General features: G+C 41.4%; 1 protein-coding gene across 9 annotated transcripts in view; it reads right to left on the reverse strand.

Moving 5' to 3' along the window:
* Nucleotides 1-3,729, reverse strand: part of IBTK (inhibitor of Bruton tyrosine kinase) — a 95,295-nt gene extending 91,566 nt beyond the window's left edge. For 3 of the 9 annotated variants that reach the window (XR_016395138.1, XR_016395139.1, XM_022590318.2), the window contains exon 1: nucleotides 3,180-3,727. The gene's annotated coding sequence lies outside the window, so the exon portion shown is untranslated. Of the gene's footprint in view, nucleotides 1-3,179 lie in introns of all 9 variants that reach the window. The other 6 variants (XM_022590319.2, XM_089921778.1, XR_016395140.1 and 3 more) reach the window with 5 other exon arrangements.
* Nucleotides 3,730-21,402: the final 17,673 nt, after the last annotated feature.

A 21,402-nucleotide genomic window follows, 5' to 3' on the forward strand; every position in this document is an offset into this window, starting at 1 on the left:
CTAGATTACAGACAGCCTTATGTGCCTTTCTTCAGGGATAATGAAAGTGAGCAATTCTGAAACATATTTAGGGCCTTGAGTTGACAAGATGTGGTCAACTCCTAGGTTTCTGGCTTGACTACAGATAGAGCAGCCAAGAAGAAGAGTAAAGGGTAAATACTTCGTAAATTGAAAAATAAAACAAACTGAAAACAAAAGGAACAAATAGAAATTAAAGGAGAAAATTTTTGCTTTATATGTGATGAATACAAAGTGTTGATGAGAAATTGAGGTGGAAGAGGTGATTGTTAACCTTGCAGACTGGTCCACCACAAAGGTGCCAGCCAGTAGAGGTTGAGCCCTCAACAATGGCTCACAATCCTATTTAACCTTGGTGAAGAGTTCAGTTATCTTCCTAAAACACAAATCTGATCATGCTATTCTCTCACATATCCAAGACCAAAATGAACCAATATCTATATTTCATGTGTTAATAGCCTTGTGACCTCAGGAAGAGGATGCCAGTTAGACTTGGCAACCACGTAGCACACAAAGTTCAGACTGTGAATTCAGAACACTGAGCTAGTAACCACTAACTAAATGACCCTGGGCACATAACAGCTGCCTAAGCTTCAATTCTCTCACTTGTAAAAAGGGAATAAAAACGATTTATCTCCTGAATTGTTCTGAAAAATAAATGAGACAATTCATGCACATGTAAGCACCCAAGAAATGTTACGAAGGAAAAAGGAACATAGTGATATATTGATCAAAAAAACAGAATAACGATATCAAAGCCCTTTCTGCTTGGAATGTTTTTACCCAAACCTTTACAGGGCTGCCAACTTGTCCATGGCTTACAAACATTACATCTACTATCTTTTGAACTTTCACGTGGACAAGCATAGTGCTTTACATAAATGAACTAATTTAATCCTCTTTCCAGCCTGTATTGCCCTGTATGTATTAACTAGGAATTGGGTTCCTATTATCTAAAACCTTGGTCAAGTAGCTTAATCTTCCTAATCTTCAATTTCTTCATCTGCAAAGTGATGACAACATGCCTTGTAAAAGTGTGGACCTTGACTCACATAAAGCTCCTTAAGGCAGGGAAGAGAATGCCATACTTACTCACATTTGTCACTAAATATAATATGTATTCAACAAGTAGGCTTAAATTTTTAAAGAGCTCTCTAAAATCAAAATACCTTCCTTAAAAACTTGTATCTATATTAACTGTCACAAAGCTACAAATTATAGCAACTCATAATTGATGAATTTAAAAAATTTTAAATTCCTTCTGTAAGCCCTAAAAATAGTTCACATAATTTTAAAACATCAAGACTTACTACTTTAGGAAATTAATAATTTAGCTTTATCGATACTGTATTTTATTCTGTTTTCTCAGTTATTCTCTAGGTACAAAGGATAGAAACTTCAATATTTTATTAGTGCAAAACCCAGCTTCACAATTGAACAATTCCCCAAATTCTAGGGGGCAAGCACATCTCTGGAGGTGGCAAAGAATTACTGCCCTATTAATGATAATAAAGGGACTTCCCTGGCAGTCCAGTGGTTAAGACTTTGCACTTCCACGGCAAGGGGTGCCGGGTTCGATCCCTGGTAGGGGAACTAAGATACCGCATGCCACATGGCACGGCCAAAAGATGATAAAAAAAGAAAGAAAGAAAGAAAGAATAAACTAACTTTGACATCATTTATAATAATTAACCAAGTAACACTGAGCTCCTTATGCAATATGGTCTATTGAACTTTATGGTTCCGAAGCATAATGTAGAATTTAGCATACTGAAAGCCCTGGACAAAAGTTGTGTTTTTTTTAACATCTTTATTGGACTATAATTGCGTTACAATGTTGTGTTAGTTTCTGCTCTATAATAAAGTGAATCAGCTATATGCATACGTATGTGCATACGTATATCCCCATATGCCCTCCCTCTTGCATCTCCCTCCCACCCTCCTTATCCCATCCCTCTAGGTGGTTGCAAAGTACTGTGCTATGTGGCTGCTTCCCACTAGCTATTTTACATTTGGTAGTGTATATATGTCCATGTCACTCTCTCACTTCGTCCCAGCTTACCTTTCCCCCTCCCAGTGTCCTCAAGTCTGTTCTCTACGTCTGCCTGGACACAAGTCTTTTTTTAATTTTTAAATGGAAAACCATTTTTTAAATTCCTTGAAGTAAACCGCTTTAACTAAATCTGTACTTTCAGCAAATATCTATACTCTAATTCTTTTTAGAAAACATCTCTTTCTGCCCTTATCTGCCCTATATCAGTTTCTAAAACCTATAAAAAAAAATCAAGGAATTTAAAATAAAAAGGGCAGTGAAAAGATCAAGGAGCTATGGAAGGACGTGAATTCGCACAACATGGGCATAGAAACACTACCACTCATAAAAGTCACATTCTTTTAGTACTTATGATAAATCTCGACTTTCAAACGCCCTACTTCCAGGCATGAGAAAAAAAAAAAAAAAAAAAGATGCTACATCAATCTCTGCTTCCTGAAAAATATCCTGTCCAGCTAACACCCTTTAAGTTTTACTACCTACGTTGGAAATCCAGAGTCACGGATACCAGGGTTACATGTTTCGCTGATGAACTAAAACTTTTTAGAAATCGGCAACATGATACAAGAACAAAAGGCCTCTATCCTGTGTCCCCCATCCCCCCAAGAAAGGACAGGTCCCTTTTCACGTAACAGGTAGATTCACACTGAACTTCATCGTTAGCCTCCCCAGACTGAACTAAAACTTCTGTGACGCCACGAATGGGGTAAGAGACGTGGGCGCCTCGAGGAACGGCTTCAAATTCAAGGCTCCAGGGGAAGTGACACGAGACAACTATCAGAAACTAACAGCGCGACGTCGCCGGAGGGCTTGGCAGGCAGGACCGCAAGGTAGCGCGGCGCCCGCACAGACCATTCATTAGCTCCGGGCGGCAGCGGGGAGGCGGCCGCCGGAACCCGGGCCACGCGGCCGGCCCCGCGCCGCCTCTCGCTGAGCCCGGCAGCCTCGGCGCCGCTGAGTCCCCTCCCCGCGGCCCACCCGGGACACCGGCGCCCACGGTCATCCGCACCCTCCGGAAAGATAACACTGTCCCGTCGCCCCACGACTCAAGGGACGCCGTTGCCTCTGCCCGTTCCGCACGGTCGGGCCGCGCCGAGCCCTCCCTCACCAGTCGCTAGATAAAAATGCTCCGGTGGTCTCCGCGGGGTGGGCACACGGTCGCGCAGGGACTCATCCTCAGTGAAGGTAGCAGAAGAAAACGAAGGGCGCCAGTGGAGGCCGGTCCCCAGGCCCGGGTCAGCTCCGGAAGCGGCTGCAGCAACAGCCGCCGCGTCTACAGACGTCTAGAGAAGGGGCAGGGAGGAAAGGCCGGCACGGGCGGGACCCAGGAATAAGGCGGGCGCTGATTGGCTGCGGCTAGTGTATGCCTGTGGAGGATTGGCTGGTGTCTGCCCAGAAGGCCTCGCGTGGCAGCGCCTAAATTGTGGTCTTTCCTTGGCACCCTAAAGGAACTTGACTCCTCCGGCCTTGGGGCAGCCAGCAGTAGCCGGGGGCAGGGAAAGGCCGCAGCCGAGGACTCTAGGCCAACGGGGGGTGGTGGAAATGTCTCTCCACCCCACGGGGTCAGCAGTCGCCCAAGGAGAAACCTCCCTCTCCCCGCAACTAGAGACTTGGAATCCTGGATAAACCCTGGTGGAGAGACTGAGTTCTGGGGACCTGGACGGATGCCTTGGTCACCACGCAGCAGAAACCACAGGCGTAGGCAACTTGCACCTAAGAGAGTTTCCTCCCATCGCCCTACCAGTGGGGTCAAAGGAAAGCCCAGGGCGTCGTCTCAAAGAGACTCAGCCTCGCCTCTCCCCGGCCGCTCCCACCCCCGGTTTTTCCGGGGTCATTCCCTGGGTCAGAAGGCGTCACTGCCTTCTTAGATCACTGTGTGGGGCCAGCCGACGACCCGGCCCAAGCCACTCACCAGGTCACGCTACTCAATGCCTGATGCCAGGCTCGTACTACGCTTTTTACCCCTTAACTCTGCCTCCAAGGGCCATTTTAAAAATGGTCGAGTGAAAAAAATTAGGGAGGACAGCAAGTAGCCAATAATCGATACTAGGATAGCGAAAAGGAAACATCCTGCCTGGTAATGCCTGAAACAGTAGGCTCCCAGTAAATGTTTGTTCAGGGAGGGTTACTGTAACTCAGAACAAACAACACTAGGAGTCAGGAGGTGTCTGTGCAGCTCTGCCACGTGGTCAATTATGCAAGTCACTTAGTCTCCACCTATAGAACGACGGAGTTGCACTAAGATGTCGTCTTAAGGGCTGCCCATTCAGCTTCACTCTTTCTGGAGCCTGCCTTGCAGAAGCCCAAAGCCACACAGCTCGTTAGTGAAGGGGAAAGGAGACTAGCTCTGCTGCTGCCCCTCCCAGTACAGTGTTCTGTCTCTTTGGCCCTTATTCTAAGTGCCCTACTTCCTTCTTTGACGTGTAACAAAAACTATTTTGTAATGTTAAAATTGAGTGATTTTGAAAATAATCTGTGTACCATGACTTTTATATTCGTGCACAAAGAAGCTAGCAATGGCAAAGTCAATAATGTAAATGAATGCATTGACCTAAGGTCAAATCTTTTTATCAGTCTCTGGACAAGTTAATTTGCTTTTTTGAAGCCTCAGTTTCCTCATTTGTAAAACAGGAGCAATAATGCATTTTATGGTTGTGAAAATGTAATTATATAGAGATATATCGCACTTAGAGTGCCTAGCACATAGTAACACTTCCTAAATGGTAGATGTTACTTTTTATAAGTATTTCCTTAGCAGCAGAATTATTCCAATTCCATTTCAATTAGTCCATTCATTTTAACAATAGCCAGTGTCAGGCACTTGTGGTAAGCCATAGGGATCCAATAGTGAACAAAGCACTTATACACCCAGATAATCCCCCACATAATAATTTTCGGGATTTCCCTGGTGGCGCAGTGGTTAAGAATCCGCCTGCCAATGCAGGGAACAAGGGTTCGAGCCCTAGTCTGGGAGGATCCCACATGCCGCGGAGCAACTAAGCCCAGGCGCCACAACTACTGAAGCCCACGCGCCTAGAGACCGCGAGCCATAAGTACTGAGCCCGCGCACCTAGAGCCCGTGCTCCGCAACAAGAGAAGCCACCGCAATGAAAAGCCCCCGCACCACAACGAAGAGTAGTCCCTGCTTGCCGCAACTAGAGAAAGCCTGCATGCAGCAACGAAGACCCAACGCAGCCAAAGATAAATAAAAATAAATAAATCTATAAAAAAGAAAAGAATTTGCAACTTTTACAAGAACTGCAAATAATACTATGATAAATTTAATGTAACTTCCCAAAGAAGTTGAACTAAGACTGGAAGAATGAGTAGGAGATAACCAGATGAGGTGGGAAAGAAAGAACATCGCAAGCCAAGGGATGTGGAATTGCTCCCCATTTTCCTGGAAAATTAGGTGCCTTCAAAGACACTGGTAATTTGCAGGACAGAATATTGAAATGATTAGGAAATAGTACAAATGAAGTACAATTCAATTTCATTTGACGCATTGTAGATGTGTTTGGTGAAGGAAGAGATCAAAATTAGCCATTTATTTATTTTATTTTTTATTTATTTTATTATTATTATTTTTTTTTGTGGTACGCGGGCCCCTCACTGTTTTAGCCTCTCCCGTTGCAGAGCACAGGCTCTGGACACGCAGGCTCAGCGGCCATGGCTCACGGGCCCAGCCGCTCCGCAGCATGTGGGATCCTCCCGGACCAGGGCACAAACCCGTGTCCCCCTGCATCGGCAGGCAGACTCTCAACCACTGCACCACCAGGGAAGCCCCAAAATTAGCCATTTAAAAAATAATTGTTTGTGTTTACACATAGAAGAAAGAAGAGATAGAAATATACCAATAACAATGATTATCTCTGTGTGGTGGGTTATGGGTGATTCTTAATTTCTATCATTTTGAATTTGTCATTTTTATTTGCACTTTTCTTACTTGATTAATTAAAAAAAATCAAAGTTAAGAAAAAATAACTGACTGGAGTTTCTAAAGTAGGCTTAAAGCAAGAAATAAATCTAAGGACGGTTTTAGAAGACTGCAGTGATTTAGAGGAGAAGAAGTAGGGGAATAGGCCAGGCATCAGGAATGGAGTTTGAGATGAGGCCAAGATAGAGCACTGCAGAAGTGTTTAAGCCACACCATTTCCAATACACTCCCCAAATGCCATTTTTTCCCAAATAAATTAATCGTGCTGTCCTTCATAATGAAAATGTATTGTGCTACCACTGAAGTTGTTTAGAGATAAGGAATGCCAGTGCTGTGCCTGCTTCAGCTGGTGACAGAAGAAAGAATATCAGAACTTGCATGTTTGCAATGGGCCAAAGCCCAGACCTGTTCAGGTTCTGCAAGAATGGTTACCAATACAGGAAGATCAGCAGTGCAGCTAGCCTACAGATGACTAGAACCTTATTGTTTGGCCTAATTATCTTTTCCTTCAAACTGTCTTCCACATGAGAACACTTGGCTGGAAGCAGCTTTCTGACACACACCTCAGCGTGACCATTAGGGAAGATAGCACTGAGCCCTCTGCCTCAAGCACAAAATTCCCAGGTGCCCCGATGTACCCTGATATTGGCTCAGATTAGGTGAGGACTCAAGGGTATCATGATTGACAACCCTCATTAGAGTCCTGTGGTTGAAGCATAGTGACAAGTAGTTTCCCAAAAGAAGACAGGGTACACAGCAGATGAAAAATAGACAGCTAAAGGGTGTTTCCATGCTATTAGCTCCAGGGGCTATGGTCCCAGCTGCGTTCTTCCTATGTAATGATTATCCTTCCAATTCTCACTTAGAGGAGGCCACCGCCTCACAAACCTGTGACGCCTTCCCGGATGCCCTTTCCCAACAGTTATCCCGTCTTCTCTGCTAGTTCTATAGCTTATTCATATTACTGTGTCACGCTGTGTTGTTTTTAGATTTATTCGTTTCACATGTGGGTGCAGTAAAAGCAAAGGTTCTGAAGGCAAACTGCCTGAATATAAAAGTTTACTCCTATTCTTACTAGCTGTGAGACCTAAGGCACGTTATATAACCCATCTAGGCTTCAGCGTCCTCACCTCTAACACGGGATTAACGGTACTTCCTTCACAAAGGCCTTATGAAGTTTAATGATTTGATATATGTAGAGCTCTTACTACAGCTGTTAGCACCTAATAAAAGTTGACATCCCTGAACTCTTCTGGATGAATATATTTGCATGAGAGAGTTTTGAGGGGTGGGATTGGGAGACCCAAGGAATCACCCACAAGATGGCAGTGTTTGAATATAACTTTAGAACTATATAAGCTTGAAAGCAGAATCCACCAATAAATCTAAAAATTTTAGGCAAATACTGGAGAAATTCAAGACAAATTCAAAGTCTACATGAGACGAGCAAAAATTATGAGAAATCAAACCAATAAATCTGGCAAGCTTAGCACACTTTTTACAATCAGAACAAACTCTATCTCCCCTTTACTATGAGAATTCGTAGGGCTCTTTTCCCAGCCCATCTTACTTAGAATTGATCGTGTTCCTTCTTTATCTAACTACATGATTAAATCAGGTCGTTGTCACCACTGCTTCCTTAAGAAGAAGAAGAGGGAGTTTGATTTAAAGATTTAAGAAGAAAAGCAAGTTTGATTTAAAATGGCAGACTGGACACATACTACAGCCACATACTACATGCCACAAATCCCTAGACCTGGCGGAAAAGACATCTTTACAACTGAATTTTAAAATTCATAAATAAGTGCATTGGAAAACAAAAGTTTAGCTATTGATGGTCCAGAACTTAGGAAGATTCACTGAAAGATGGATAGGAGGCTGGATTGGACAGTAGAAAGTAGTAACCCATAAGATACCATAGCATATCTTATGGATGGCTATTATAATAGCAGAAAAATAGACTTTGAGACAAAAAGTATTACCAGAGATAAAGAGGGATATTTAATAATGATCAGAGGATCAATTTCTCTGGAAGAAATAATGTGTATGTACCTAACCATGAATATGGATGTGCCTGATAACAGAACTTCAAAATATATGAAGCCAAAACTGACAGAACTAAAAGAAGAAATAGTTCCATAATTATAATCTCAGCGATAAAGACAACAATGGAACAAAAAAATTAGGAAATCCATAGGTAATTTGAACAAGATTGTCAACCTCTGTAATGGTTGTGACCTCTATGATGGTTAATTTTATGTGTCAGCTTGACTGGGCCATGAGGTGCCCAAAGATATCTGGTCAAGTATTATTGTAGCTGTGTCTGTGAAGGTGTTTCTGGATGAGAATAACATTTGAAGTGGTAAACTGAGTAAATCTGGTTGCCCTCCTTAATGTGGGTGGGCCTCGTCCAAACCTTTAAAGGCCTGAATAGAAGAAAAAGGGTGAATAAAGATGGAGCTCCTCCTTCCTGGCTGCCTTAGAGCTGGGATATCCGTTTTTCCCTTCCTTCGGATTTGAACTGAAACATCAGCTCTTCCTGTATCTCTGGCCTTCAGACTGGGACTGGAACTACACCATTGGCTCTCCTTGGTCTCCAGCTTGCCTGCCAATTGCAGATGTTGTGACTTGTCAGCCTCAATGATCACTTGACCCAATTCCATGTACATAATCTGTTCTGTTGGTTCTGTTTCTCTAGAGAACACTGACTAATACAACTTCCTTGATGTTTAGCTGTTCTCACATTCAATGACTGCAGAATACATATTCTTTTCAAGTGAACATGGTCCATTCAGCAAAATAGACCATATACTAGATCTTAAAATAAGCCTTAATAGAGTTAAAACACTTGGAATCTAAAGAAAGTCGAACAGTATTTCATACTGAATAAAAATAAAAATACAACATAACATTTGTATGATGCGGCTAAAGTAGTGCGCACATACAGAAATGTATAGCTTTCAATATTATGTTAGTAAAGAAGAGCGATCAAAAATCAGTCACCTAAGGTTCCACATTAAGAAGCTAGAAAAAGAAAAGCAAAGTGAATTCAAAGTGTGCAGAAGGAAGAAAATAACAATGATAAGAGCAGAATTCAATTAAATCGAAGAGAAAAAAAATAGAGAAAATTAGCAAAACTGGAAGTTGTTCTTCGAAAAGATCAACAAAATTGATAAGCTCCTTGTCAGTTGTTAAGAAGAAATAAAAATTGAGAACTGTCAAGAATTTCAAGGGTTTGAGACCGTACCCTACTTGGAAAACTAACCAGGTTAGCCTGCCACAGTTTCATGGCTGCTGGCGGACTAAATGAGATTCCTGGGCCAGAGACAGGACTTTATTGCTCAGGGCACAGCAAGCAGAATGAGCTTTATGTTTGCGTCACTTCCTTTAGGCCCCCAAATCCCTCAGGAATAATATAGATGTTGCCCAAGTAGACGTTGCAAATGTAGTGAGTTGGCATCCCAGCTAAGGAATTCCAAGCTTAGGGAAACTTAATATTTTAAAATATACTGCAAGCAAACCTGCCTGTTTTTTGCCCCAGAAGTACAAATTATCTTTATTATACTGGACAGTAAATAAACCTGTCCTCTAGTCTGGAGGAAGCCACTATCACTATTTACCAAGGCTATTTGCTATACCAACAATATCCTTGAGAAGGTAAGTGCTCTCCTCACAAGATGTGCAGAAACATGAAGACATGTAAGCAGATAGGGTTGGGGGTGGGGGGGTTCCCTGGAGAAAGAGAACCGGGCATGGCTTTCTTGACACAGAGAAGCCATTCTGGACCTAAGCCATTTTGTGATCTAAGCCTGCACAATGCTTATCCCTAACAGATCTCAGTAATTGAGATTTTAAGGGAACAAAAGAATGCAGGAACAAACAACTGTTATCAGGCAAGACAAGTGAAAATAACAAAGATAATAAATCAGCTGTAAAGAGTCCCAGTTCTGTTACAGTGATAAAGGTTAGCCTGAGGCACATTCTTGAGCTCTTTTGCAGAATTCAAACTCCCCCCACCCCCACCCCCACGCTCAACCACCAGGTCAACTGGAACTAAAGGAATGAAGAGGTTGATGTTGACATTTTCTGATCCTTGTGACTTCAATCAACTAAAGCTTGGACTCTGTTAACATTTGCCCCAATTCTATGTTGAATTCTCCTCTGCTCAAGCCCCTTCATGAATATGAATACACTGCCCCCACCCCCTTCATTGAATATGCATGTGCCCTTAGCAATTTTGCTGTTTAGGGAGACAGTGCTTTGGGAAAGATCCCTGGTATTCTCCTTACTTGCTGCAAGCAATAAATCCTTCTTTCTCCCGTTCTTTGGCTTGGTTGTGTCTTTTGACTCAATAGCCACCAAGAGGCAAACCTAGTTTTCAGGTAACAGAAACCCATGGGTAACAGTCTCTCAATAAGAATCCCAATTACCAGTTCAGGAATGAAAGAGCAGTCATTATTACAGATCCTACAGATGTCAGAAGGAAAAATAAGAGACATTAGAAACAACATTTTGTTTAAAAATCAGAAGAGTGGTTTGCCTTTGAGGAGTTGGGGATAGGGTATGAGAAAACTTTCTGAGGTGGTAGAAACCCTTTGTATCTTGACAGGGGTGTGGGTTACAAAGGTGTATGCATTGTCAAAACTCAACAAATATACACTTAAAATTTGTGCATTTCATTGTTTAAATTTGACTTCAAAAAACAGTAAACAATATGAACTTTAGCAATGATTTTTATGCTGAAACATTTAGGTGTAAATTGACACCTGCAATTTACTATGTAATGCATCAAGAAATACAATTTGTATAAAAAGATGAATAGATGGTAGATATGTGATAAAACAAGTATATTAAAAATGTTTACTGTATAATCTTGGTGGATATATAGTTGTTCACAATGAAATTCTTCCAAATTTGTGGTATGTTTAAAATTTTCAAAATAAAAAGTTGGAGGAAAACAGACTTAAAAATTGTATAAATCAATTACAATGTATGGACTTTATTTGGATCATAATTTGGACACATAAGCTGTTAAAAAAAATGATGAGACACTAGGGGAAATGTGAGTGCTGGCTGGTTACTTGTTAATTGTTTTTATGCCTGTGTAGGAGATGCTGTCAGTTCCCAGGTCCCAGGTCCCATGGTCACACACCCTTACTACTTAAGGGCATGCTACCCAGAATTCAGCTGTCAGCATCTCTTTGCTGAGGGCTCTCTCTGCCTGCTGAAACCTTTGCCTGCCCTTGGGTGTCTGCAAATGCTGAGGAGTTAATGCTTGCCAGAGCAGCTTTCTGCCGATGTCTAACTTACAACCTTCCCTTTGTCTCACTTCCCCCTTTTCCCTCTTGGGTCCCCCTCTCAAATAGACTATTTGCATTCAAGTCTTTGTTTTGTTATTAGTTTCTGGAGGCACCCAAAGTATGACATTGGGATAATGGCATTTTAGGTATTTTTTTTTAATTCTTCATTTTTGGAGATACATATTGAAATATTCACAGATAAAATTATATTTTGGGGATCTGTTTCAAAATCAAGTGTTTGTAGGGAGAGCAGGTGGAGTTATGGATGAAAGAAATGGCAGAATCATGATACTGTTGAAGCTCAGTGATGGACATGGGTGTTCATTATACATTTCTGTCTACTTTGTATATGTTAGAAATCGTACTAAATGACCAGTAGGGGCTAATGATGATAAAGGGAGGTCTGTTAAGAACCTTGGGCACAAACTCTGGCCTGGGCTCTATCAAGCAGACCCACCTGAGAAAGACATAGGTTTAAAAGTTGATCAGAGAACCTGCACATGAATATTCACAGCAAATTTATTTGTAATACTTCCAAACTAGAAACAACCAGAATGCCTTTCAGTGGGTGAACACTTAAACAAGCTATGGGGTATCCGTACCTTGGAACACTACTTGACAATGAAAAGTAACTAACTTTTCATTGTTAACTAACACAATAGTTACATCTGAAGATCTGAAGAGTTAGATCTGAAGAGTTAGGATCTGAAGGGTAATATGCTGAGTGAAAAAAAGCCAATCTTAAAAGATCATATATGACTGCATTTACATAACATTCTTGAAATGATAAAAGCATAGAGACAGAGACAGATGAATGGTTGCAGGAGTTAAGGACAATACGCAGTAGGTAGGGTAGCACAAACGAGATTTTTACAGTGACGGACCAGTTTTGTATCTTGTTTTTGGTAGTGGGAATCTATATACCTGCGTAGATTTGTACACTCAAACTCACTCATACACATAAATGAATTCATGTAAAAGGGACAAAATCTGAATAAGGTCTATGGATGGTACCAACGTCAATCTCCTTGTTTTGCTTGTGTTGTAGTTATATAAAATGTAACTATTGGGGGAAACTGGGTGAAGTGTATAAGGGACCTCTCTGAACTACTTTTGCAGCTTCCTGGGAATCTATAATTATTGCAAGATAAAAAAGGTTTTCTAAAAAGTAAAGAAATGTAAATAAAGTTTTAAAAAAAGGGCATCCAGATTTCACAGGTAGTTAGGGTGAAGGCCCTAGCTCTTAAGTTCCATATCCAGGGTTGACAGTGCAAAAGAACAAGCTTCCATTCCTCTATCCAGAAGCAGAAGGGATACAGTCTTCACTGGAAAACCCAGTAGGCTAGTTAGTACAGGCCCCGTAGCGTGTAAACCTGATTATAAGGCCCTCTCAGAAACTGTAAGGTGCCCAACATCTTAATACATTCCTTTTCTGCTTAACTAGACAATGCGGGCTCTGTTTTTTGCAGCTTTGAATGCTGGCTGGTTTTTATTCTGATGGTTTCAACTGCATATCTTAATTTTCTGAGGGATTTGAAGGGGTGATAAACAAAGCTAAAGTGTATCTCTACACACTGAAGCCACTGAGAAATTGATATCATGCTAGAAAGTAATAAGGATATGCAATATTCCTCAAGAATTTCTTTGTTTTGACCCTGATTAGAGCTGCTTGGTTACCTCTAGAAGCAGAGAGAACTGGAGCTTAGGCTGCCCTGCAGCGATTGGTGGCCCTCCCTTTCTGAGGTTTTTTGTTATTCTGAAATCCCTAAGAAGCCAGAATTCTTGCCTGTACTTCTGTGTCCAGAAAATAGATTTTTCTTCTGTAGCTTACTCATGATACGCAGCACTGCCCTCCCTAAACCCCCTGAGTGGCTCATCCTGGTTTTCAGATGGAAGGAAGACTATGCCTGGGAAACCTTCCTGCTTTTAAGTAGAGCTTAAGTGAGGGCTCTGAAAGGGGGATGCTGAACAGAGCTGTACCATTGCCCTATACAGTAAGCAGATCGGGAGTGGAAAAGAGGACGGGCAAAGGCCCACAGAAGCAAGAGAACAGACTGAAACATGTAGTTCAGAAAAAAGGAATAAGACTTAGAGAAATTATCTTGGCCTAAGTCAAAGAAGGAAGAAGAGAGCCAGCATCTTTAAGGACCTCATTATCTCCCCTGTTACCTTTATGACTGCTTTGCATTCGATGTGTATGTGGTTTTGGATCCTTGCTGGTGTTGGTCGTTTCACCTAATTTACAAATAAGGTACAGCTTTTTTTTTTTTTTTTTTTTGCTGTATGCGGGCCTCTCACTGTTGTGGCCTCTCCCGCTGCGGAGCACAGGCTCCGGACGCACAGGCTCAGCGGCCATGGCTCACGGGCCCAGCCGCTCCGCGGCACGTGGGATCTTCCCGGACCGGGGCACGAACCCGCGTCCCCTGCATCGGCAGGCGGACTCTCAACCACTGCGCCACCAGGGAAGCCCAGGTACAGCTTTTAATGTGAAGAAATTCATTTACAAAGTTTACAAGAGCAGAACCAATGGACAACTGCATTTGAATGGAAGTTTTCTTTGGTCCCAAAACAGAAAAGGCCATTTTTATTATACATTTGTTTCTTGATCCCAGTTTTAGGTTTGGGGGTAAAATGTAGCTGAATAAGCACTTTCTAAAAATTTACTTAATTGCCCAATAGACCTGCCCCCAAATGGAGGTGACAAGAGAGGGTCAACAGAGGTACGCATTGTGATGTATATAGCAGTTTCTTCTTCACAGCTTTGTTCCTTCTATATCTTCTAAAACTTCCACCATTAGATATTTAGATTTTTGACAAAAACCAAAACCAAAACAAAACAAAAAACAGGGAAGTTGGGGGTAGCTTTGGGTTAGCCAAGGTCCACCATTAATTATCAGTATCATTGCCTACTTTTCCTCGGTGCTTTCCAGTTTGGAAGTTACTTTAACATCCTTTGTTTCCAATTATGATTTTGCTTCTTAGCAACAATCTTGAGAAAGAAGTAGGGGCTGACATGATAATCAAAAGGTTTAAAATTTTAAAAAGGTGATGCCCAAAGGGGTTAAGTAACTTTTTCAAGGTCACAGAGCTAGTAAAAAACGATCCCTCATCACTCAGATCGGAAGCAGAGTAAGCCTGCTGCCCTCTCTCATGCTAACAGATTAAATGAGAGAAAAGAGCCCTGGGGAATTTCCTCTAATCACCCCACATTAGCTGAATAGCACAGATTACCTTCTACTTCTTCTCAAATCCCATTGCATTTACCATCTGTAAAATTCACCTGAGCTCTTCCTCATACTTTGCCTTGTCTTTCTTTTACGAGTTGAATCAGTGAATGGGTGAATGGTGTTCGCGTATGCTTTAACCCCCTCATTATATAGTACAAGTATTAGAAACAGGAACCTAGACTTCTGTATTCTCACAAAATTTAGCACAGTGCAATGCTTATAAATAATTTTTATTTGAATTTAACTAAATTAGATAATAGCATGGAAAATACAGACTTTGGCCCTGAGAAGATAAAACAGAGAAAAGGAAAATTTTAATAAAGGTATACCAGGTACTTTTGTGCCTATGGAGTCTATTACCGCCATTTAAATCATCCTTTTGCTAAGATATTTAATTCCCTGACCTTCTTAGTGCACACGCCCATCTCAATTCAATCATAACACTGGATCAACCTACACGTACCCATCAGTCTTCTTCACCCCTTACCTTGGCTAGCCTAGAAATAAGATAACAAGCAACAGAAAGACGAACACACACTTGCTTAAATAATGAAAGGTATTTGGACTGAAAAGCTTGAAGGTAAAACTGCCTTCAAATGCAGCTTGATCTTACAGCTCAAATGATGGGAGCAACACCAAGCTTCTCTTTGTCTTTTCACTCTGCTCTCCTCAGGGTTGGCTCTATTCTCGGGCCAGGCATTGCTCCATTGCCTTCTAGTGTACAGCAGTGCTACTGAGAATTCTGATGCCATTCTTGTTCCTGGTCCTTGGTATGTGACCTATTTTTCCATGTTGGAAGCCTTAGGGTTCTAAAATTTCGAAATAATCTTTCTTCCTCATATCCAGCAGGGAAAAACAAATATGTGTCCCAGTATTCACAGCAAAAGTCCTAGGTCGAGTGCCCACCACTGAACCAGTCACTCTGGGCAGGTAATTCAGATAAACTGATCATTTTAAGCTCTCTTCTGTGTTTCCATATTGGAGCTAGAAAGGGAATCAATTTCCCTAGAATCCCATGGATCCCAAAAAGAAATCAGTAGCTACTGGAAAGGGAGAAATAGATACTAAAGAAATAACTAACACGTTCTCCACTTTCCTTTATCTTAACTGATGGGTGTTACTAGAAGAAATCCAACAACTGTGTAATTCACAAATGAAAATTTGTGATCTCTAATGTCTGCAGGATTCTTGTTACATTAATCATTTTCCCTCCTTCATAGTTGGCTCTCTACTAAGTGCTCTTCCTTGGCTTAGTGATCAAGTATCTCTCTTCACAAAAACAAACAAAGCTTAACTCGAACCAGTGCCACTTAACTATTACCTTGTTTATCTCCCCTGGCAGTCAAGCACTTGAAGTCTTCACACAGTGGAAATCATAATAAAGTGAGATAAAAGCAAGATCCCTGCTACCCATAAGATATCAATCATCACACTTTCCCAGCTACCACAGTGATTACTACTTCTTTACCAATCTTCCAGTCTAGTCTGCCCTCCCTGCAGATAAGATTTATTGAGATATCCAGTCATAGAATTGCTCTCACTTTTTGGTAGTCAGTAAACCCCTATTTCCTTATACTCTCTCCCAAATTACCCAACTAATCCAGTAAAGCTCAAATCCAACAAATAGATTCTTTCTAAGGCCCCCTTATAGAAACACCCCTTGGTTCCTCATGGTGAGTGTTCATTCCTCTTGCAGTGAGTAATAAAACCAACTTGTTTAAATAAAGGTATGTACCTGGTGGTCTTTGGCTGGCGGGTGTTGGCAGCCCTTACTGTATCCATTGATGTAGTCACTGAAATCCATTAAGTACCCTTCAGTTCTCTTCTGAATTACCGCAACATCCTCAAAAAATGGTTTTCCCTGTTCTCAGTCGTATTTTCTCTAATCTATTCGGAAACTCAGATCTAATCATGTCACCTCCATGAAGGATGAAGTCTAAATATTTTAGCTTAGCCTGTGACACCCTCCTTACAATCACAGCTCCTGTCGTATTAGTCACCACCTCTCCAACTCCAATTCCACGCACCAGCCATGACGAATTTGCTCACAGCTCTTCCAGAGCATTTTTCTGAACTCTGGCATGGCCTTTGGACCTCTTCTGATGCCTAGAGAATCTAGCTAGTTTTCACTTAATTTTTACTTCTTAAAGACGTGGCTCAAGGACTGCCTTGGTGGCGCAGTGGTTAAGAATCCGCCTACCGATGCAGGGGACACGGGTTTGAGCCCTGGTCTGGGAAGATGCCACATGCTGTGGCGTAACTAAGCCCGTGTGCCACAACTACTGAAGCCCACACGCCTAGAGCCCATGGTCTGTAACAAGTGAAGTCACCGCAATGAGAAGCCCGCACACCGCAACGAAGAGCAGCCCCTGCTCACCCCAACCAGAGAAAGCCCATGCACAGCAACGAAGACCCAACACAGCCATAAATAAATAAATAAATAATATAGTAAATTTATTTTTAAAAAAAGGACGTGGCTCAAGCATTTTGTCCTGAGAAGCCTTCTTAGATACCTCTGGGAGTCATTGGTTTGTGTGTATTTCTCTCCTAGAATGTACTGTAATTACTCATCTGTTTTCTCTATGAGGCTGCCAACTTCCCAAGGCCCATCCCTTGTCTTATTCCTCCTGATACCCTCCCACAGGGGATCATACCCAGGGTTCTTCCGCAATGTTTGAAAATGAAAGTGGGGAATGGGGGTAGGGTGCTCAGGGATTGAGAACAGCTTTGTGGATGGGGCTCAGAGATGATAAACGTTTTGCAGTTTACGGGACAATCTGGCACAAAGAATTATCTCCCCCAAAATGCCAATAGCATCTCCATTATAGCACAGGGAACTCTACTCAATGCCCTGCGGTGACCTAAATGGGAAGGAAATCCAAAAAAGAGGGGATATATGTATACATACAGCTGATTCACTCTGCTGTACAGCAGAAACTAATACAACATTGTAAGGCAACTATACTCCAATAAAATGTTTTTAAAAAAAGGAAGCAACACCCTAGGTTTTCAATAGGTATTTGTTTGTTGAAGGAATGACTAAATAAACATGAATGAATAAGTAAAGTAACGTAAAAATGAAAGAATAAATTAATGAATAAATGAAGAGGGAGAAAAGTAGGGGGCACTGTATTTGGAGATGCAAGTGTACCCCAAGGGGAGGTATCGATTGGCAAATTCATGCTTTGACAACTTAAAATTTTCCCCTGGTCATATTTGCTGTCTCTTTCCCCCTGGGATTGTGAGGGCAAGATGCAAAATGAATTGAAAGAACTAATTAAAGTGAATAGATTCATATGAAGATATCTGTTGGGGGAGATAAAACCAGGCTATCTTGGTGGGGGAGGGATCATTTATTTCGCCTCTGACATTTACCTCACCTTTTTCAAGACAAGACATCTTAATTCTGATTTAAACTTTATATCCAACCATTTAACCTAAGACCCATTACTTGCAGCTTATTGTTGCTACAAACTAAAATCCCCAGGGAGCAGACACGCGGTGTGGTTTTATTACCAATGTAAGTACCGTGTGACTCACATCCTCCCTTGAGGGGAATCTCAGCTAGGTAAAACTTTTTCTGGAATAACTTTGTCATTAAAGACATAGGCACTGAATCAAAAGCTAATTGAATCAAAACTGTGGATAGTTTAACGTGGGATTCTAGACCCATTTAGTGCATAAATAATTGGTACCAAGAGTCTTTTATGCAAGGATGCCAACTGTTTCTGGGTCCCAGTGCAATTATTTCTAGTTTTGAAGGCAGTATTTTAAAGTCCCTCAATTTATTCACATACTCAATGACAAAAAAGATTTCAATGTAATACCAATCCATAAAATATTAGCTGATGTTCATGATCTAACCTGTACCTCAAAAAATAAAAGGCATCCTTAAAAATCTTTTTTTATTTTAAATCTTAAAAAAAATTTTCTATTCACACTTTTCATGTGAATACTTTCCTAAACTTCTTATTTTACTGGAGAAAATCACAGCAAAGTCTTCTCATAAGAGTGACCAGGAAGGACTTCTGTTCATTTAAATAATTGTAGACCCCGCACTTTAAATGTTCAATTTTTTCATTTACTGGTGGTAAAATGAAATACTGCCATAGAAGAGAGACAAGGGAACTGTGGGGCTATAAGCGAGAGGTCACAATCAGTTGAGAGGATCAGAGTAAACTTCTAAACTGAGTGATTTGTAAAGGAATTTAGGGATGAATAGGATTTGGGGGAGCATCTGAAAGCAATCTCTTATTTCCATGATTGCCAACATAGCGGAAAATTGTGAAAGACTTTGAAATGTACCCAAAAGATCTGGCTGACTTCAATGGAAAAACTAGGTGAACTGGCTCATAATATTGGGTTACTGGGCCTTTCATTGTCTGTGAGCTATTTTACAACTCTATTATTTGTGCATAGGTGATAGCAATGCAGATAACTCCTGTTCATAGACAAGACAATCTGTCTGTGGGCAGCCTAGTGCCTCTCCACTACATACATTCAGTGCACACACCTCAAGTAGACTCCTGGTGCCCGAGTCCTAGTGCCCAGGTTGTCAGAAGCACTTCTACTGCCTCTCACTGAGGTCTCTTGTTGCAGAACTTGATGTCCAAGCAGGCTTGGATGGCTTTTCCTGTGGAACACATAATACCTGTCCTTCCAAGTTCCTGCCCACACACCAACCTCTCACTCCTGTGTCCCTAACACACAGGAATCACCCTGTCCCTTTATGGAATATACAAGTTAAATTGTCTCTTTAAGAAGATATAACCACAGACACTGGATTCTAGAGCACGAAGATACAAATATCTCTTTATGTTCATCCCTATCCGTCACCTTCTTTTAGTACCTGAAGCATAAAATTCCCTCTGAGGAGGAGAACTCTTACACAGGGGTCATCGGTACCTTCAAGTTCTCGGAGTTGGAAGTTGTCTCATAAGATGAAATGTTCTTTTGCTTCCTAATTATGTCCATAAAACCCAGGAAATTTTAATAAGAAACCTAGATAAGTTAGAAATACTTTTTGGAATCACAGACATGCTTTAAAAAATAATTAACGATTACTACACTGTTTCCAGTTTTATGAAAATGGAACAGCCTTATAGTTGCTGCCAGTCCTGAGTTCATTATGATAAAAATGGCCCTAGTTCCTGGTTAAAGTCAGCAACCTGTCAGTCCACTCTCTTCAGTGGATGTCTTCTACTGCTGCAGGCAAGAATTTGTTTTAGGTGCTATTTTGTTCATTAATAAAATTATATACCAGAAACTGACCAGTGTCCCAGTACTGTGTTGCAAACAGCTTTCCATCAGGAGTGGGATCTGAAAAAGTTATTTTGTAGTGAGGGCACAAAGCCCACGGCCCAGCATCTATGCCTCCTCTATTCATACATCATTGACAAGGGTGGAGCAGAAAGAGAGAGATTTTGAGAGGCGGGTCTTAACTATTGAGTCTCATGATTCTACTCTTAAGAGCAGCATAAAATAGTGTCTAATAGGTTACCAGAAAGTTCCAGCACTAAGAGAAACCAGAATGACACAGAAGGCAGGCTTTTCGTACCGTATGCCCAGGAAAACTCTGAGTTAATGCCCACCCAGAGAGAAGAGAAAGAGATGCCAACACAGGCTATGTATTACTTTAATTGAATCTCTGTATGTGATTTGATTAAGACTTTTGAAGCAGGGGTGGGGGGTTGGGGGATGGCGAGGCATATTTAGGGTTGCAATACAGCGCATTCATCACAACCTTGCATCATGCCATGTTCCGGTTATGTAATTATGAAATAATTGAACTGCCCTCATAAAATTATATAAACATTAAATGATTACATTTGAGAAATGAACCGCTTGACCGTGCTCAGTTCCTAACCCATAATAAACTTGGCACCACTGGAGAGGGTTGGAAGTGAGACAAAAAGTGAGCACGGCTTGGCATCCTTCCACTAAAATTCCTGCTGTGGAAGGGTGGCCCTTTCAAAGAACACCAGAGGGCTTCCCTGGTGGTGCAGTGGTTGAGAGTCCACCTGCTGATGCAGGGGACACGGGTTCGTGCCCCAGTCCAGGAAGATCCCACATCCCGCGGAGCGGCTGGGCCCGTGAGCCATGACCACTGAGCCTGCGCGTCCGGAGCCTGTGCTCCGCAGCGGGAGAGGCCACGACAGTGAGAGGCCCGTGTACCGCAAAAAAAAAAAAGACCGAACTGGTATTGAATTTAAAGATCTTTAACAACAACTACTTCAACTTCACTTCATGTCAATTCTTTTATATTCTTCATGAAGATTGTTGACATTATTTTTATTTTCATAATGAAGAATTTAAGCCAAAGTTATAACCATTTTCAAGCATTAAGAAAGGATAGAGAATAATACAACAATCATCAATATCATTCACCGGCCTGTTTCACCGCATGTCAATTCTAACTACCAATTATGACATTGCTGCTAATGCCATCAGCCAAACGGGAGGCTTTGAATTGGGGGAGTCGAAAACCATAGAGATCAAGAGACCACTATCCTGTTTCTGAAAAGGAAAATTCTATAGTTTAGTCGAAATTAAGAACAGAGGTTTTGAGCCCTTTTTAATTGAAACTGCTTTACACAGGTGTACCTCATTCAGTTACTCATTGTAATTAACACAGTAAAAGGATAGTACTGGGCCCCAAAATCCGCTCTCCTGAAACGTTCATTTTCATCATATTCATTTTCACAGTTATGAATATCTTAAGAAGAAAAGATTAAGACCAAAGAAATCCTTTTGTAAGCACCAGGGAACCATGAGAGGAAGACCAAATTTATTTAAGGACAAATTTCCAGACGATGGGTTGTATTGGGAAATTTGGGATTTCACCCTCTGACTCCACAGATACGTATC

Source organism: Delphinapterus leucas, chromosome 12 (genome assembly GCF_059928025.1).
Source record: "Delphinapterus leucas isolate spDelLeu-1000000601 "Yukka" chromosome 12, BTC_Dleu_Yukka2, whole genome shotgun sequence".
NCBI classification, from domain to species: domain Eukaryota; kingdom Metazoa; phylum Chordata; class Mammalia; order Artiodactyla; family Monodontidae; genus Delphinapterus; species Delphinapterus leucas.